We start from the raw sequence: 16,942 nt of genomic DNA, 5'->3' as shown, positions 1-16,942 counted from the left end.
TCTCACATCTACTTAGGAGATATTTCCAAATGTTTAAAACTCACAACCTTTGGGAAAGGTTCAATAAAAGCAATTATTACTGTTACATTTTTTAACATTTAATACATTCAATTTTGAGTGGAGAATTACGTGTTTTACAAAAACTGCTTACTATGTCCTTGCTATGCTCCAGGCACTGTTTTATGGCTGGAGAGATTCGATGGTAAAATAGGATACGTCCCTTTTCTTACGCACCTTAGTTTTTATCAAGGGAAACAGATAAACTACGAAGAAACAGTCATTATACCAAGTAATCTTAGGTAGTGGTAACAACCACAAACAGTGATCTGCTGAAACTTGTTCACACTGTTCACAAGACCCAATTATGTGCATAATATTCCAACATTGCTTTCAGTGACATCACATACAAATGGCCACGGTGGGAGCATTTACACCCTGTGCATTGGCAAATACTCTATGCGAAGTTTTTTGTTTTGTTTTTCTTCTCCCCCCACCCACCCCGGAAAGTTAAACATTTGCCAGCACACCACAAAGTCCACAAAAAAAATAAAAAAGGAAGGTGTGATGAAATATGCCTCAGGGGGTAAGTCAACTTTAGAATGGTCAGAAAATAGGTCACATTGTACTTGATAGAAAATTTGTTTAAATGACAAATCTACCCCGTAGTTGATGGAGTGCTGACTAGCATAAAATGTTATACTTTTGAACAGGAAGCTACTCTTTGCGGTTTTGAATCAAAGGATTGCTAACCAAGTGGGCCAGGATCTTTTGATGAGAAACTAAAGAAAAAGGAGGAATATGATCATTGTAATTGGGCATCTGTATTGTTGGAGAATCTGACTATGGTGAAAAGAGAACACTCTTACCTTGATCCTTGAAGAGGGCACTGTGGCCAAGGCTCGTTTGTTTGTTTGTTTAGGTTCTCAGCCTCAATTAAAATATGATTTACATGGGTTTTTATTGAAAAACACCTCAATTCTGACTTAAAAAAAATCCAGCTCAACTTATTTATTTTTCTCTAATTCTGGTGCTATGGAATTAATTAAGGATATTAGGGAGAAACAGATGAAAAGGGCATCCTTGAATTCTTCCCAGATTGTGATACAGTACAGTAATTGAGGCTAGTAACAGAATTTATTGTAGGTGTGCTGAGGGACATATATGTCAGTAATTAGCAAGCTTAACAGCAAAATGCAAAATTAGCATGGACAGCACATTCAGAACAGAGCTTAAAACTCTCATTTTTATCCTCCAGTGCTCTAATTTAAAGCAAAAATTGCTACAATTTTAATTGGTTTGCATTTAAATTTCTGACCCCAACCCAAAGCATTAAGTTTTTGGTTTTGTTTTTTGTCTTTGTTTGTGTTGTTTTTGTTTTTAGTTTGTTTGTTTTTGTAATTTAGCAGTTGGACTAAATTATGCTCTTTTATTTTTTATTTTTATTTATTTTTAATATTTATTTATTTATTTTTGAGAGAGAGGGACAGAGCACAAGTGGGGGAGGGGCAGAGAGAGGGAGACACAGAATCTGAAGCAGGCTCCAGGCTCTGAGCTGTCAGCACAGAGTCCAACACGGGGCTCGAACTCACAAACCACGAGATCATGACCTGAACCGAAGTCGGACCCTTATCTGACTGAGCCACCCAGGCGCCCCAAATTATGCTCCTTTAAACTAAGTTCCTCTCTTTTAGCTTCTCTGCCTTCCCTGCCTTTCTGGTACTGGATGAACTCTTACCCACTTGCCTATGTCAGTGGCCCTTTCTGACACTTATAATCTCACTTTGCCTTTTCCAGAGTCTGTAGTTACAAGGTAGATCTGCCTCCTGAAATAGTGTCGCTGAGAAATTTCCTTTTTTTAAAGATTTCTTAATTTTACTTCTTACTCAAAACATGTACTCACATAATAAATCCAATTATGACTTGTATTTTGGCTTCTTGAGGATTTAACTAGAATAAGAAAAAAGTGAGGCAAATAGAAATGGTTTTAATTCCAAATATCTTCACGTTCCTGTCACCTGGAATTTTGCCTTGATCAGTAGTGGCAAATCAAGCCAAACAAATATTTTTGGCAGATAAATGGGGAGAGCAAACAAATCTCTACCGTTCGTCTAGGACAAGTAAATAAACTATTACATATTTTATATGGTTTCTGTATTCTCTTTTTAACAAGTGTTTTTGTTTTGAAATTTTAAGTGTAAGACCATGCACATGGAAAACAATTCTCAAAAGGTACTGCAAAAGCTCTCTCACTCATTGCAAGCAATAAATGTTAACAGGGATTTTTTTTTTTGGTGTATTCTTCCAAAAATTATACATATTATGTCACATTATATTATATTATTGCATTATTATATTATACGTATCTTATTAAATATTATATATTATACATATATTAAATATTATATACAATATTTTAATTTCTATAGATACACACGTGTATGCACATATCTTTTTTAAGACTCAGATAGCTTTGGGGCACTTGGTGGCTCAGTGGATTAAGCATCTGACTCTTGATTTTGGCTTAGGCCATCATCTCACGGTTGGTGGGATCAAGCCCTGTGTGGGCTCTATGCTTACAGTACAGAACCTGCTTAGGATTCTCTTTCACCCTCTCTCTCTGCCCCTTTCCCATTCATGCACATGTGTTCTCTCTCTCAAAATAAATAAATAAAAGCTCAAATAGCTTTATATTGTACACCATATTTACACCTTGATTATTTTATATACTGATATTTTCATAGCAATCCATATAGATATATATAACATTTCTTAAGTACTTCACAAAATTCCATTGAAATAGGCTCTTACAGCTATTCTTCCAGGTTTTTTCTAGGTTTTTTTTTCTATGTCAAACAGTGCTACAATTGACAATCTTTGTTATTTATATCATCATTATGAACGTAGATTCCACTCAGTGAAAGCTTTGTACTTTTGTATAATCCAATGCTAAATGTGGCCATTCTCAATGATATGCTTCCAGATTATAATACCTGTGACTATTTTATTCCTGCTCCATTAACATTCTATCATACACCAGCTGATACCTCTTAGCTACAGAAATGTTATATTTAATTGAATTTTTGAAACCTAAGATGACAAAGTGATTTAAAAAAATTAGTTGCCAAAGACTGATGTCCATTATTCTAAAATATGTGGTATGATGCACCGTCCAGCAATTCAGAAAGTCAATGATGATTACCATAATTTTCACCTAAGAAGCTGACAGTATATATGTCTAAAGCAAGTGAAAATTTAAAACTTAAAAATACACTTTTAGATGTTTTTTTAATTGATTTTTCTATTCCCACCAAATGAAATGAGATAAGAACACCATGAAAACAAAAGGAGATGTTTAAGTACCTTATTTTTCAAATAAAAAGAACACATTGATTATTAATTGGAGAAAAACATAAGTAGTATTTAAGATGAAAAATAATATCCTTTCATTAAATGTTGTTACTAGTTAGTATTCGAAAGAATATTTAAAAATTTAGTGCAAGCAGTGCTCTCTACTGGTCTTATATTTATTGCAACTACAATCAGTGTCAAATAGGTATTTATAGAGTTACAAAAATCATCTCTATCCTAAAAGACTACTAGTATTTTTATTTTAATCTCTATTTGGTTTCCACTTTAACCGTGTGTGTGTATGTTGCATGTATATGTATGTGTGTACATAAATATTCGCTCTTGAATTTCTATACTAAAGTTAGTTTTGAACTTTGCAAATGAATTGCTGTCATACATTATCACAAATAATTATATATTAAAGAGATGATACAGAAAAATGAATGGGGAGCTTTAATGTAAGGCATACTTTTGTATACAGTTGTTTTAATAAGCAGTGGCACTTGTTTTCCCTGATCCCTGGAAAATACAGGGGAAGGCCTCCCAAGGGAATGGGTGTCCGTGTATATGGGCAATTCAGAGTAAACAGTGACCACCACCACGGACTCTTTCCTCTTTTCTCTCTCTACCACACCTTCCTATACCACTCTGCAAATACTAAAACGATCAACATATTGGTGCTTCTTTTAAAGCTTAGGAGAAAATTTTATTACAAGTACTTATGCAAGCCATTTGTTTCAGAAGGGTGTGTGTGTGAGAGAGAGAGAGAGAGAGAGGAAAATACATTCATTCATTCTGTGGTTTCATGTCAAGTGATTACCATGTGCTAAGCCTTGATGATAAAGCAGTTTTTAAGACAACAAGTACCCTACTGGAATTAATTGGTATTTATTGAATTATTTCTCAATTTAAAAAGTTATAAATGCTATTAAGGAAAGTACATGGTGCACTGAGAGTCTATAACCTAAACCAATCTGGGGATTCAGAAAAAACTTCTCCAAAGATGAAATATTTATGGTGTGTTAAGGGAAATCCTTGAGCATATTTAAATACTTTTAAGGGAGAAGTAGCTACCAGGGATGGAAGGTTGAAGATACAGGAGAAACAATAATAGGTAGCATATGGTTATCAAGAGGGCAGGAGAAGGTAAGAGGGATCCAGAGAATAGGTGGCAAGATAGGTCTTGATAAGAGAAGAGAATAGAAGCTGTTGCAGGCAGGTTTGTAGAGTTTGTGAAGTGATTGGCAAAGCTCCCACTGCAAGGCTTCTATGATTTCAATGATGTAGGAAACAAGCCCATCTGTTGAGATAAAAGTGGGTCTGGGAAGAGTAGAGACTATCTGAAGCAACTATTTTAAAGAGTTGATAAAAGTGGATATAGGTCCAGGTTCAGTCAGTCTTAGAGGGATTTTTCTCCTGCGTTCACTGATAATGACTGGGTCTGTAAGGTCTTCTGATCTCGAATCCCTTAAGTGCCAAACTGTGGACTCTGAATGGCTTTGTGAATTACTCTCTTTAATGTTCTTCAAAGTAGATCATAACATTCTATAGTTTATGGTTTAGCCATTGTTTAGTGTCCTTATTTCCTTCCTATAGCACTGAACTAATCTTGTGAAAGTCATCTTTCCATCATGACTATCTGACTGAATAAACATGGCTGGAGGGAACACTCAACTCTGGCGCACTTTCTGGCCAGGAGTTTCCAATAGGGAGGGCCATCATTTGTCTGAAGCAATACATACTAATCCTATATTTTTTATTATTAACATTTTGTAAATTATACTAGGCCTACTAAAATATTTGTTTGAAGCTGATTTCTTTTTCCTTAAGATTAAGTGCTTTTACTTAGTAAATACATGTGCCAGTACTCTATTTGGTCTACCCAGAGAGAAAGCAATCTAATTATTTTTTAAAAAGACAACATTGATATTGACATATATATAATTGAACAAGTTGCATCCACTGTGTTTCTCTAGAGTCAAAATAAAATATAATGATATTTTTGAGCCATAAAAGATGGTAAAGAACATCAAATCTAACCAACAGTGGTAAATGAGATCCAGAGAGATTAAATTTGAGATTACAACTATATGCACAACAGGGTAGTGTGTAGTAAATGCAACATACAAGACATATGAACAAAGCATTATGTGGAACATGGAAGGCTTTATAGAAGAGATGGCATTTATGCTGGGTATCTAAAAATAGGAGGATTTTTTAGATGGAGATAGAATCAGAAGACATTTTACTTAAACTGACAGAGCATGTAAATGGAGTCAGGAAACAATGGCTTGCGTGTTATTGTTGAAACAGTTCACTTTACTAGAACATGGAAGACATGAAGTAAACAAATGTTAAGACGAGAAAGAAACTGGCAGGGAAGGGGAATGGCAGGGACTGCAGAAGGCTTTGGGAGTCACTCTCAGGACTTAGAATTTATTCAGAAGGCCCTTAGAGCTTTTTGAGTGAGAAAGTCATATGTGGCTCTTCTTGAAATAGTATATTAAGATTTATTACAGAAAAATGATTACAAGTTCTAAATTGGATAAAACAGTCAAAATTATCCATATCAGTGAGGGATGTTCTAGCCACGTCACATTTGAAAACAAATCCATTCTGAGGTTATAGATACAGACCTTTACACCAAACTATAGTTCCATTCATTGGTTTGATGGCACTGACTACCATTTTCTTTATTGGGAGATGAGAAATTTTAATGTGGATAGGATATAAACAAAATATGGTATTACACCGAGGATAAGATGCTCATTAAGAAAGGCTTTAGGAAATTATCGAGGAAACCTCTTCATTCCCAGATGAGTTTTGAAATCATGATATGTTCCTTCAGTCGAAATGTTTTAAAGAAAATGAACTAGGCGAGGAGAGAGAATAGCTATAGAGATTTAAATGGCAGCGCATACACGGAGTTACTTATGTCGTTCTTGTTACAATTACTATTAACACCAATTTTTAGATTAGAGACAAAACCCGGGAAAAAATGGAACATGTCACTGAGCCTGTAGAGGTTATGTTATCAGGTAGGAGAAATCTTCCTCTCCTTACCCCAAGTCTTTATTTGGACAACATTCCTACCAGAGACTTTCAGCATCATAATGTGTTAGTGCACAGTGATTGCCATTTGTCTTCAGACAAGTGGTTATATAAGACAAAGATTCATGTGTGTAAGACATATCTTAAGCAAAGACATGAGATTTATCTTTCATTTTCACATGGGATGTATATAAACATTATAGCTCTTAAGATACAAAATATCTGCACTTGACGTCAGTGGAACCTTCATGTTAGTAGATGAGATAAAATATTTAAAGAATAGGAGAGATGGTAAATGAGCAAGGTAGCAGTTTTGTATTATGTGCAGCTCATAATTGTAGCTCTGTAAAGAGCTCCCATTGAGTCAATGGGAAGTGTAGGTGGAGGTTAGTGCCAGGTTAATTGTTGCATTCAACATCATTCAGGAGAAAAAGTGGAGATAAAATTACAGCATTTATATTTTTGCCCTTCAATTTTCCTTCATCTCTATACTTGTTAGATTTTCTTCACTTGTTATTATTTACATCCCATGTCTGATTTTTTTTTCCTCCCCTAACTCCTTGGGTTATTGAAGAAATATATTCCATAAAGTTGACTTTCAAGACAGTTTCAAAATAAAGAAAATGCCATTCATCTATTCATTTTCAATATAGAGTTGGAAATACAGTTTCATGGAAAATATTATCAAGTAACCTTTTGAAAAATAGATTTTATGAAGAAAGAGGTATTTTACTAGATGTCTCCATGGCATTCTAAAGATTGTGGTATATCACCAATGCTAAGCCTGCAGGTAATTTTAATTATTATCTGACAGGTCATTTTTCTCTTTTAGTAGTTTTCTAGTCCTCTGGGATCCACCTACTCAATGACTATAGAAATTTCTTCCCTGTTAAGAAAGAACTTTTGACTTCAAATACGCAGTTTCAATAATTTGGCTTTCATATTATCTGAGTCCTCATCTTTACAATGTGATTTAGATGTTGATTATACTATAATAATGTACTAGGATACTACTACCTAATTATCATCAATTTCATGTTGACATTGTCTTTAAATTTGAGACTTCAGATTACTATCAACATTGTTTACTTTGCTAATTTAGAAAGTTAATATTTATGTAAATTAAAAAATAGCTACATTTTTCTTTCCATCTACTAATGTATTCTTTTCTTCACGCTGTCATTCTTCAAATTTCCACTTCTATGTTTGCTTTTATTTTTATCCTTTTTATTGATATTAATATTACCTTTCCAAATGTCTATATTTTAAGACATTCCATTGTTCAGTTTGGAAACACACAAATCTTGATGAAGTTAAGGTGGCAAAAAGAAATATAAAACAACCTTTTGTGAACTGTAAATTGTCATGCTTATTAAATGCAAAAATTACTAAAAAAAGGAATAAACAAAACTTACTTTTCTTTTGTCTCTTCAACTTTAAAAGAGAGCTCTGGAAAAGAACATTCCATTGGGTTCCAAATTTTATTAGGTGGTTTAGTGAAACAGTCAAATTAAATTTATAGGCCTTTGTCATCACTTACATGTTTAAAATTGTATGGGGGTCCCTGGGTGGCTCAGTCAGTTGAGTGTCTGACTTTGGCTCAGGTCATGATCTCATGGTTCATGGATTCGAGTCCCATGTCGGATTCTGTGCTGACAGTTCAGAGCCTGGAGCCTGCTTCAGATTCTATGTCTCCCTCTCTCTGCCCCTCCTCACTCATGCTCTGTCTCTGTCAAAAATGAATAAACATTAAAAATTTAAAAAAACTTGTCATTACCTTGCCCACCTCACAATTTAAGTTCTCTGTCAGAAAATGCCTATTTTGATAAAAAAACAATCACTTAGGGGCGCCTGGGTGGCTCGGTCGGTTAAGCGTCCGACTTCAGCTCAGGTCACGATCTCACGGTCCGTGAGTTCGAGCCCCGCGTCGGGCTCTGGGCTGATGGCTCAGAACCTGGAGCCTGCTTCCGATTCTGTGTCTCCCTCTCTCTCTGCCCCTCCCCCGTTCATGCTCTGTCTCTCTCTGTCTCAAAAATAAATAAAACGTTAAAAAAATTTTTTTTTAAAAACAATCACTTAAAATTGTTTTTTAAGTTTTACAAAACTGTGTATATTCTACAGTAAAAAAGCTTATATATTTGTTCATAAGCTTATCAGTGATTTTGATCGTTGTTTTATCTATATGGAAAACGTGAGTCATACATTCATTTTCCTGGATATACAAACTACAAGTTCATCATAAAATTTTAAATATATTAAGATGTCTTTCTAAAACTTGACAATATCCTTGTCTCCACTAACGGAGATCTTTTCCAATGGGCATCACTTTATTGCATTGAGGGAATATAAATGTGTTTCCTTCAGAATCAGATGTAGGTTGAACTTCCTCATCCTATTGGCCTGGATTCTTCTCACAAGATTCATTTAATAATATTCTGGTAATATTCATGACTTAGAAATTTTCTTTTGGACAGAATAGCATTTGGGCATCAAACTTTGTAATTCTATTTGTAATGTTGGAACATTTAGAAATTAAAATCCAGGAATTCTTACTAAGGAAATTTTAAATGTGGAAACATAAAAACAGAATACAGATAACTGCATAGAATAGAATACAGATATCCTAGCTTGATAACAGATGGACGTTTTTAAGAGCTAAACACATTATTTCTATTATTTAGCAATAAAAGAAAGTGTTATGATGACAAGCAAATACATGTACCAAATTCAAAAGAGATTATTTTAATCCTCTTATTTTGCCACAATTTTATCCATTAGAATTCTAAAATATAAGTATCAAGACATAATTCTATGCATCTTAAATTTTTCTATGGCTTTAGGCAAAAGGCCTAGTTCCACTGATTAATATTTGGCATGTTTCTTATTTATTTATTATTTATTAATTCATTTATTTATTTATTTTTGAGGGAGAGAAAATGTGCAGGTGAAGGGTAGAGAGAGAAAGAGAGAGGAAATACCAAGCAGGCTCTGCACCATCAGTGCAGAGCCAGTTTTGGGGCTGGAACCCACAAACCATGAGATCATAAATCAAGAGTCAGATGCTTAACTGACTGAGCCACCCAGGCACCCAGGCATGTTCCTGGGAGGGAAGGCACTACTGAGAAAGGTAGCTGGTTCTTAGTCATTTGAAGGGCATAAGCTGAGCATGTTTGAGTTTTATTTTATTTTGTTTTGTTTGGTCCACATACCCAGCACATAGTAACAAATGAATTATGAATAGATGGAAAGAAAGGAGAGAAAGAGTAAAGGGACAAATGAGTGAATAAATTAATGAAGAGTGATTAAGGCTTGCTTGAAAAGGTGATATTGACAAAAATACATTTCTTTTTTTTAGAAATATTTAGTGAGTTTACTCAAATGAAGAAAGCTTAAATGATACAGAACTGAAAATATTAGAACTCTACATACAATAAAAAGTGAATATAAATTAACCAACTACATGGACATTTCTAGTTAAGCATTCATACAGATATATATTCATCTTTTCCTTTTATATAGGAATAGCACATACATACATGACACGATTCTGGCAAAAAAAAAAAAATCAGAGATACTAAAAATATTCTCAAGTTTTAAAAATGGTATGGAATAAGTTTTAACAATATTCTACCTGATTGCAAACCCCTGATTTAATTCCATAATTTTATCATGCCAGAAGCATGGTTGGTATTAATTTTTTAAACAGATATTCATATCATACACATTGGCTTATTAGTAATTAAGGCATTTTGTATACACAGTATCTCAGTGTGGACAACAGATTTTTAGTATTGATTATTTCCTATGACAGTTTAAACTTGCAAAATCTTTTCAAAATAAGAAAATGGCTGCACACATTTAAGTGTTTTCTTATAAAACACAATCTTCAAAAAAGTCACAATGATTGGTCATTGTGATTCCTAGTAATAAGTCCTGTCTTCTTTCTGACATAGTATCAATGATATTCTTTTTTTTAATTAAGAACAATTTTTTAATGTTTATTTATGTTTGAGAGAGAGAGAGACAGCACGAGCTTGGGGAGGGCCAGAGAGACACAGAATTTGAAACAGACTCCAGGCTCTGAGCTGTCAGCACAGAGCCTGACACGGGGATCAAACTCACAAATTGAGATCATGACCTGAACTGAAGTCGGACGCTTAACCGACTGAGCCACCCCGGCACCCCTAGCATGAATTATATTCTTATGCAGGATTGCATTAAGACCCAGTAGCTCTTGAACGATGTTACCAAATAACCATATTAGTCCCAAATGCAGCAAAGGCCACAGTCTTCACTGTGCACTTTCACCTCATTGAAGTTGAAGCTGCTCCTTTTGTATATTTTTCCACTTCAGTGTGACGTAGATTGTTAGGGTTTCATTAATGGTTTCGTATGTGGCTTTTTAAGGAAAAAAAAAGGTTTCAATTTCTTGCGCAATTCACAGTTCTCAGATGAGACTTTTCTCTTTTTTTAATCTTAGTCTGGGGACATTTTAAATAATCAAATGCTCTTTATAGTAGACTGTGTCTCAATGCAACTGCAATAAATAAGCATCTACATCCTTGGCTATGTTACCAGTATATCCTGGAAGCAAAGTAAGGTGATTTTCCTGTTCCCATAGTCCACTTAATTGTTGCTTTAAAATCTGAATATGTCCATCATTTATAGTTTCTGATTTGGATGATATTTCTGACCACCACCTTTTTATTTCTGCCTGAGGCCAATTTAAAGCAACTATTCTATATTTGTCAAATTTGCTTTTAAGTAGGGACTTGACTAGAGGTAACAAATCTACACAGCAGCCAAGTGAGATGTATTGTTTTTCCTTCTGTAAACTATTGGTGAGCACAAGAAGGCAATCCATGACAACTCCAAGGTCTTCTATCCAAACCAAATAAGCTACAAGCTCACTTATACTTCTCTTTTTCCAGAACGCTAAAGCTATTCCTGCTGAACAAAACCTGTGCCATTGTTTCATGGTCCTGAGAAACCTCAGAGAAAAACCCACTATATTTTAATGATGGGCTTTCTGTCTGTGAAGAACCAGAATCACTGGAGTTAAGCAAGTATGTTCGACTATCATGGCATAATTTTTCAGGTGGGTGGCCTGCACAAGCCAGTTCATTTTATTTGCCGTGTCGCAGCCCGCACTTCTAGGGGACTGTTTTTTTCTGTAACAAAGATTTGGAAAAGGATGATGCACTTTCTGCGATAGATCACCTCACGTAGTTTATCTGGGCTTTTCACAGCTTGTCCAACTGTTCTATTTATGTAAGCAGCCAACTGTTTTGGAGATTTCTTAACCTCCCTCCTTCATGTTCTTATTAGTAAAATTAGAGACCCTTTTTCTAGGAAGACCGGTGGAATAGGCCTCCATAGTATCACAATAAGTTCTTTTTTTAACACTCTGGGCTTCACATGCCATCATGTCTTAAATACCGGCGTCTCTTGGTACCACAGCACCTCAGCCCTGCCCCGGGGCTGACAAGCTGCGCCCGGCAGCCTAGAACGTCCCTCCGCTGCTGGGCCAAGCCCCACTCTGAGCCATTCAAACACGGACGTGCCAATAAAAATACATTTCTAAGTACTTATTTTACATTTTGCATTTCATATACTAACTGTAATACCGCAGGCACACTAATGGTACCTAAAAAATGCCTAGGCCCAAATAGATAAGTTATCGATAGTTAGCATGTCCAAGCACCCTATTAGGGAGGGCTGGCTTCTACTTACATTACATTTACTTCACAGGCTGGCTATGATTTTGCACATTACAGTGAGATTGCTTCTTGCCAGGGTTAAATTCTCAAGTCAGCTAGTAAGGCAAAAATTGTCCTTGAATTCCTTTATATCATCTATAAAATTTTATTTGGGTCTATACCCTAATTCTTTTTTTTTTTTTTTAATGTTTATTTATTTTTGAGAGAGAGACAGACAGAGCACGAGCTAGGGAGGGGCAGAGAGAGGGAGACACAATCCAAAGCAGGCTCCAGGCTCTGAGTTGTCAGCACAGAGCCCGGCTCAGGGCTCACACTCACAAACCATGAGATCATGACCTGAGCTGAAGTCGGACACTCAACCAACTAGCCACCCACACACCCCTTATGCCCTAATTCTTAAATGCATTAAAATCTGAGGACTACTATGCTAAACTTAAAACCAAAGTTGAAACCTTCAGGTAGCAAGCGACTTGGTGCCGGGAGACAGCGTGGCCGGAGTTTAAGCGTCCCTCCCTTGAAATCAGCCCACAGACTTTGAATCCTAGAGCCATCACTTAGCACCTGTGTGATCTTGATTAAATGACAGTGTCTCTTGCTCTGTTTCCACATCTGTAAAATTGGATTATAATTGTACCTATGGAATAGGTTGGTGTGAAGGTCAAAGGAGATAATCTGTATAAGCTGTTTGCAACGGTGTCTGGCATGTAGTAAATGTGTTCGCTATTCCTCCTGACTTGAAAACTATAAAAATCCTAATAGAGAGCAAATGATGGATGAGAATTATAAAATGTTTCTGTTTGCCTGAAGGATTTAGTCCATTCTGTTTTAATAAATCAGCCTCTGCAAACCTAATGAATATAAATAAATTGTTTCCTGGGAGGAGGTAACAAGATAAAATGTCACCTGGCACACAGTAGGTAAATGCTTACTGGATTTTAAGTTAAATCTTGCGTGCACAGCTGGACTTGCGTACTATTCTTGGAAAAAATATGGAGAGGACCTTGACTGCTTGCATCTATCTTTCCAGTCTGTCAATACCTTTTTGAAGCCCCGCTGAACAGGAATCAGGCTCGTGCTCTTAGGCATTAATGCCATGAAATAAGGGTTAGGTTCTAAATCCACCTCAAAAGTACCTATAATATAACTCCACTGCACTGAGACCGCCCAGGTCACTCCTTCTGCATAAAACGTTTTCAGCTTCTTGGCCAAAAAGCCCCCCCATAGTATGATAGCTCACCAAGTTTCAACAGCATATCCAACCCCAGCTAGAATTCCCAAAGGAATGGTTTCTCTAGGTGCTCTGTCTGAAAGTTGTGGGGTCCATTATTCACTCTGCACACACACACACACACACACACACACACACACACACACACACGTTCTGTAACTCCAGTTACTTAAACTTCTACCTCTTTGTCACCATTACCTCCATTGAGCTTTTGCCTGGTAGAGCAGTCAGGAGAGCCCCTGCCTCTGCCAGTGTAAGGGCAGACTGTACCCTTTCCTGCTGAAAGCATACCTAGTCTGAATATCTCAGTCACTGAACCAATATGCATTCTGTATCGCAGCCTACCAGAGATCACATGGTGCATTTAGGAGACCAATGGATGAGGAAGAAGATACACTGATCTCATGACACCTATGAGCTGGAAGGGAGGAATGAAAATTATATTAATGAAAATTTGCTATAATATGTGCCACTGTTGCGACTCTGTACCTAACTTTCCTTTGTAGGATAGCAAGACCAGACCACATCCTACGTAAATATGAAACACTTGTCAACATTCAGGTATTATACACATGTGAGGGGCAAATATAGTTGATGAGGGACCATAAGGCAAGCTGAGGGCCAAGCACAAGCTGGCATTAACCCTCCCCCCAAGGGTGGGATACATGTGACCTTCCTCAGGCACTCCTGGCTGCCTAAGGACAAAGGAAAGGACAGAAAGCAAATGGTTAAACTGATAGAGTCTCCATCAGTTTACAAACACCTTACTAAATTACAAGAAAAAGCAATCTATTAATAGCCTAATCTCCAAAAACCTATAGACTCAGTTTCCTGGAGCCCCCAAATCACCCTCCCCTCCATAGTGATGTGGGGAACAAAGGCAAGAAGGAAGTGGAAGATAAAATTTGAATTTCCTTATAACCTGCAGCCCACTGACAAATACTTGAGTCAGGCAGAGTAAAATGTTTCTCCAGGAACTTCCTGATGTCTTAATTCTAACATCATTTTACTTAATCTTTCCTGTATCTCTACGAAGAAGATACTACTCTCTAAGAATAGAGAATCAATACACAGGCCACTTTCCCTCATGAGCTTGATTTCAAAGCCCACCTCTCTTTCTTTCGGCCCTATCTCCACCTCTCAAAAAGCTGCTTTTAAAGACGTACCCTGGACCATATCAGCTTTTCATCCACTGTTCAAAAGTGAATTCACCTATCACCTCCCCAATCTTCCTTGTTAATAATTCTGAGATTAATATTCAAGGCCGGAAATTGTTTAAATGCCAGCAGGTTAGCTGGCCAAGAGGAACTGTATTGATATGAACACTATTTTGAATAAGACTGTAATGTGGACAAAGCAGATAGAAATGCTATAATTATATAAGACAATGAGGATCGATGCAGAGGTTGATTTGTAGTTACAATGTATTTCTCACAAAAAGAACACACTCAAATGTTTTCTTTAGCTTTTCTTATATATGTATATAATTGGCCCTCAGATCTGAGGAGTGGTTTGAATGTACCACATAAGTGGAAAGTAATGTTGTTTCTTTTTTATTTAAATCTCTTGTTTATCCATATAAATCGTGCCCATCTCCAGCTCCTCTTAAAAAACCTTCAAGCATTCTCAAAGCACAGAACCAGTGCCTTAAAGACAATTTGCATTTTACATTTGGCTATTTCAATTACTGTGAATGGCTCCTTTCAGTTTTCTTTCTGTTTTTATGCTTTGTTCTATCATCCAAATGCCTTTGTAAAGTTTGGAAGTTTAAGAAACAACGGGAAAGGACCATATGTTTTAATCTCCTTAGTGAGCTCCTTTTATCTTAATAATATTTCTTGCCCAGTTTCAAAGTTACTTTGGACATATTTACTTTCTCTGACATGATAGCTTTACGGCAATATAAACCAGGGACATATATGCAATGTCTCTGAGATGTTTTCTTCAACCACCTCTTTGTTTAGTCCCTAGGGCCCTCATCTCCCCTACTTTATTTTTTATATTCTTTTTAAAAATTGTGCTCTGTAACTTCATTATTGCTATGGACTGAATGTGTCTCCCCCAAAGTCACATGTTTAAATCCTAATCCCCAATGTAATGGCCTTTGGATATGCAACCTTTGGGAGGTGATCTGGTCCCAAGGCTGAAGCTCCCACAAATGAGATTAGTGTCCTTATAAAAGAGACCCCAGAGAACTCCTTTGCCCCTTCTACCTTATGAGAACCGGTTAGAAGATCCAGGAAGTGGTCCTTCACATAGTCTGCTGGTGCCTTGATCTTGGACTTCCCAGATTCTAGAACAGTGAGAAATATATTTTGTCTATGGTGTTTCTGTTATTGCAGCCTAAATGAAGACAATGATGAAACTTTCCACTGAACAACATATTAAAATTTTTCTTAATTTTTTAATGTTTATTTATTTTTGAAGGAGAGAGAGAGAGAGACAGAGCGCAAGCAGGGAAGGGATAGAGAGAGGGGAAGATACAGAATCCGAAGCAGACTCCAGGCTCCAAGCTGTCAGCACAGAGCCCGACATGGGGCTCGAACCCACGGACGGACGGTGAGATCATGACCTGAGATGAAGTCAGATACTTAACTGACTGAGCCAGCCAGGTGCCCCTAAACATATTAAAAATTTAAGGAAAACTTTATACCCTTGCATCCAAAGTTATTATCTTTCCTATAAACACCAAACATTGAAAGTTATCATTCCATCCTTTTTATTTTTTGTAACAACTTTATTGAGTTATAATTCACACGTCATAAAATTCATCCATTTCAAGTGTACAACTGAATATTTTCACATAGTTGTACATTCTTCACCTCTATATAATTTTAGACTATTTTCACCACCCCAAAAGAAAACACCATATCCAGAAGCTTTCACTCCCTATTCCCACTTCCCCCCGGCTCCTAGAAATCACAAATCTTTTCTCTCTCTAGATTTACCTATTCTGGAAGTTTAATACAAATGGAATAATTTTGTGTCCAGTTTTGTACACTTACCATGATGTTTCGAGATGATCCATGTTCCAGCAGGTATCAATACTTCAGTCCCTTTTATGGACAAATAATATTCCCTTACATAGATACACCATATTTTTGTATCCATTCTTCAGTTGATGAATATTTGTGTTGTTTCCAATTTTTTGCTATTATAATGTTGCTATGAACGTTTATGTATGAATTTTGTATAAACATAGATTTTCAATTTCTCTTGGACATATATCTAGGAATGGAATTGCTGGATCTTAAAGTAACTCTACCTTTAAGAATTTTAGAAACTGCCAAGGTGTTTTCCAAAATGGCTGCACCACTTTGCAACTTCACTGACAAAGTTGTTTGTTTAGTGACTTACCTGAGCTATTTCCACCTGTGTTCTTTGTTATGTGCAGCCAATGAGGACTTTTCTCAATTAACTTAGTGATCAGCTAGCGATTAGACAAATATTTCCTTAGAGGCCTTGAACCACTAAGTCATTCAGTCTTTCTTGACGGGCCCTGTATGCTGGGATATGCCTTCAATGCCCCATTATGCAGTTAAACTCTGCCTTAGTCACTACTTCCTTCTTGGGCAGAGCATCAGTATCAGCCAAA

General features: G+C 36.3%; 1 pseudogene; it reads right to left on the bottom strand.

Moving 5' to 3' along the window:
* Window positions 1-10,887: 10,887 nt before the first annotated feature.
* LOC131519159 (KATNB1-like protein 1) lies at window positions 10,888-11,824 on the bottom strand (annotated as a pseudogene).
* Window positions 11,825-16,942: the final 5,118 nt, after the last annotated feature.

This window comes from Neofelis nebulosa, chromosome 8 (assembly GCF_028018385.1).
Source record: "Neofelis nebulosa isolate mNeoNeb1 chromosome 8, mNeoNeb1.pri, whole genome shotgun sequence".
In the NCBI taxonomy this organism is placed as follows: domain Eukaryota; kingdom Metazoa; phylum Chordata; class Mammalia; order Carnivora; family Felidae; genus Neofelis; species Neofelis nebulosa.
Note: the sequence above shows the minus strand (reverse complement) of the source record. Positions and strands in the feature narration are given on the sequence as shown.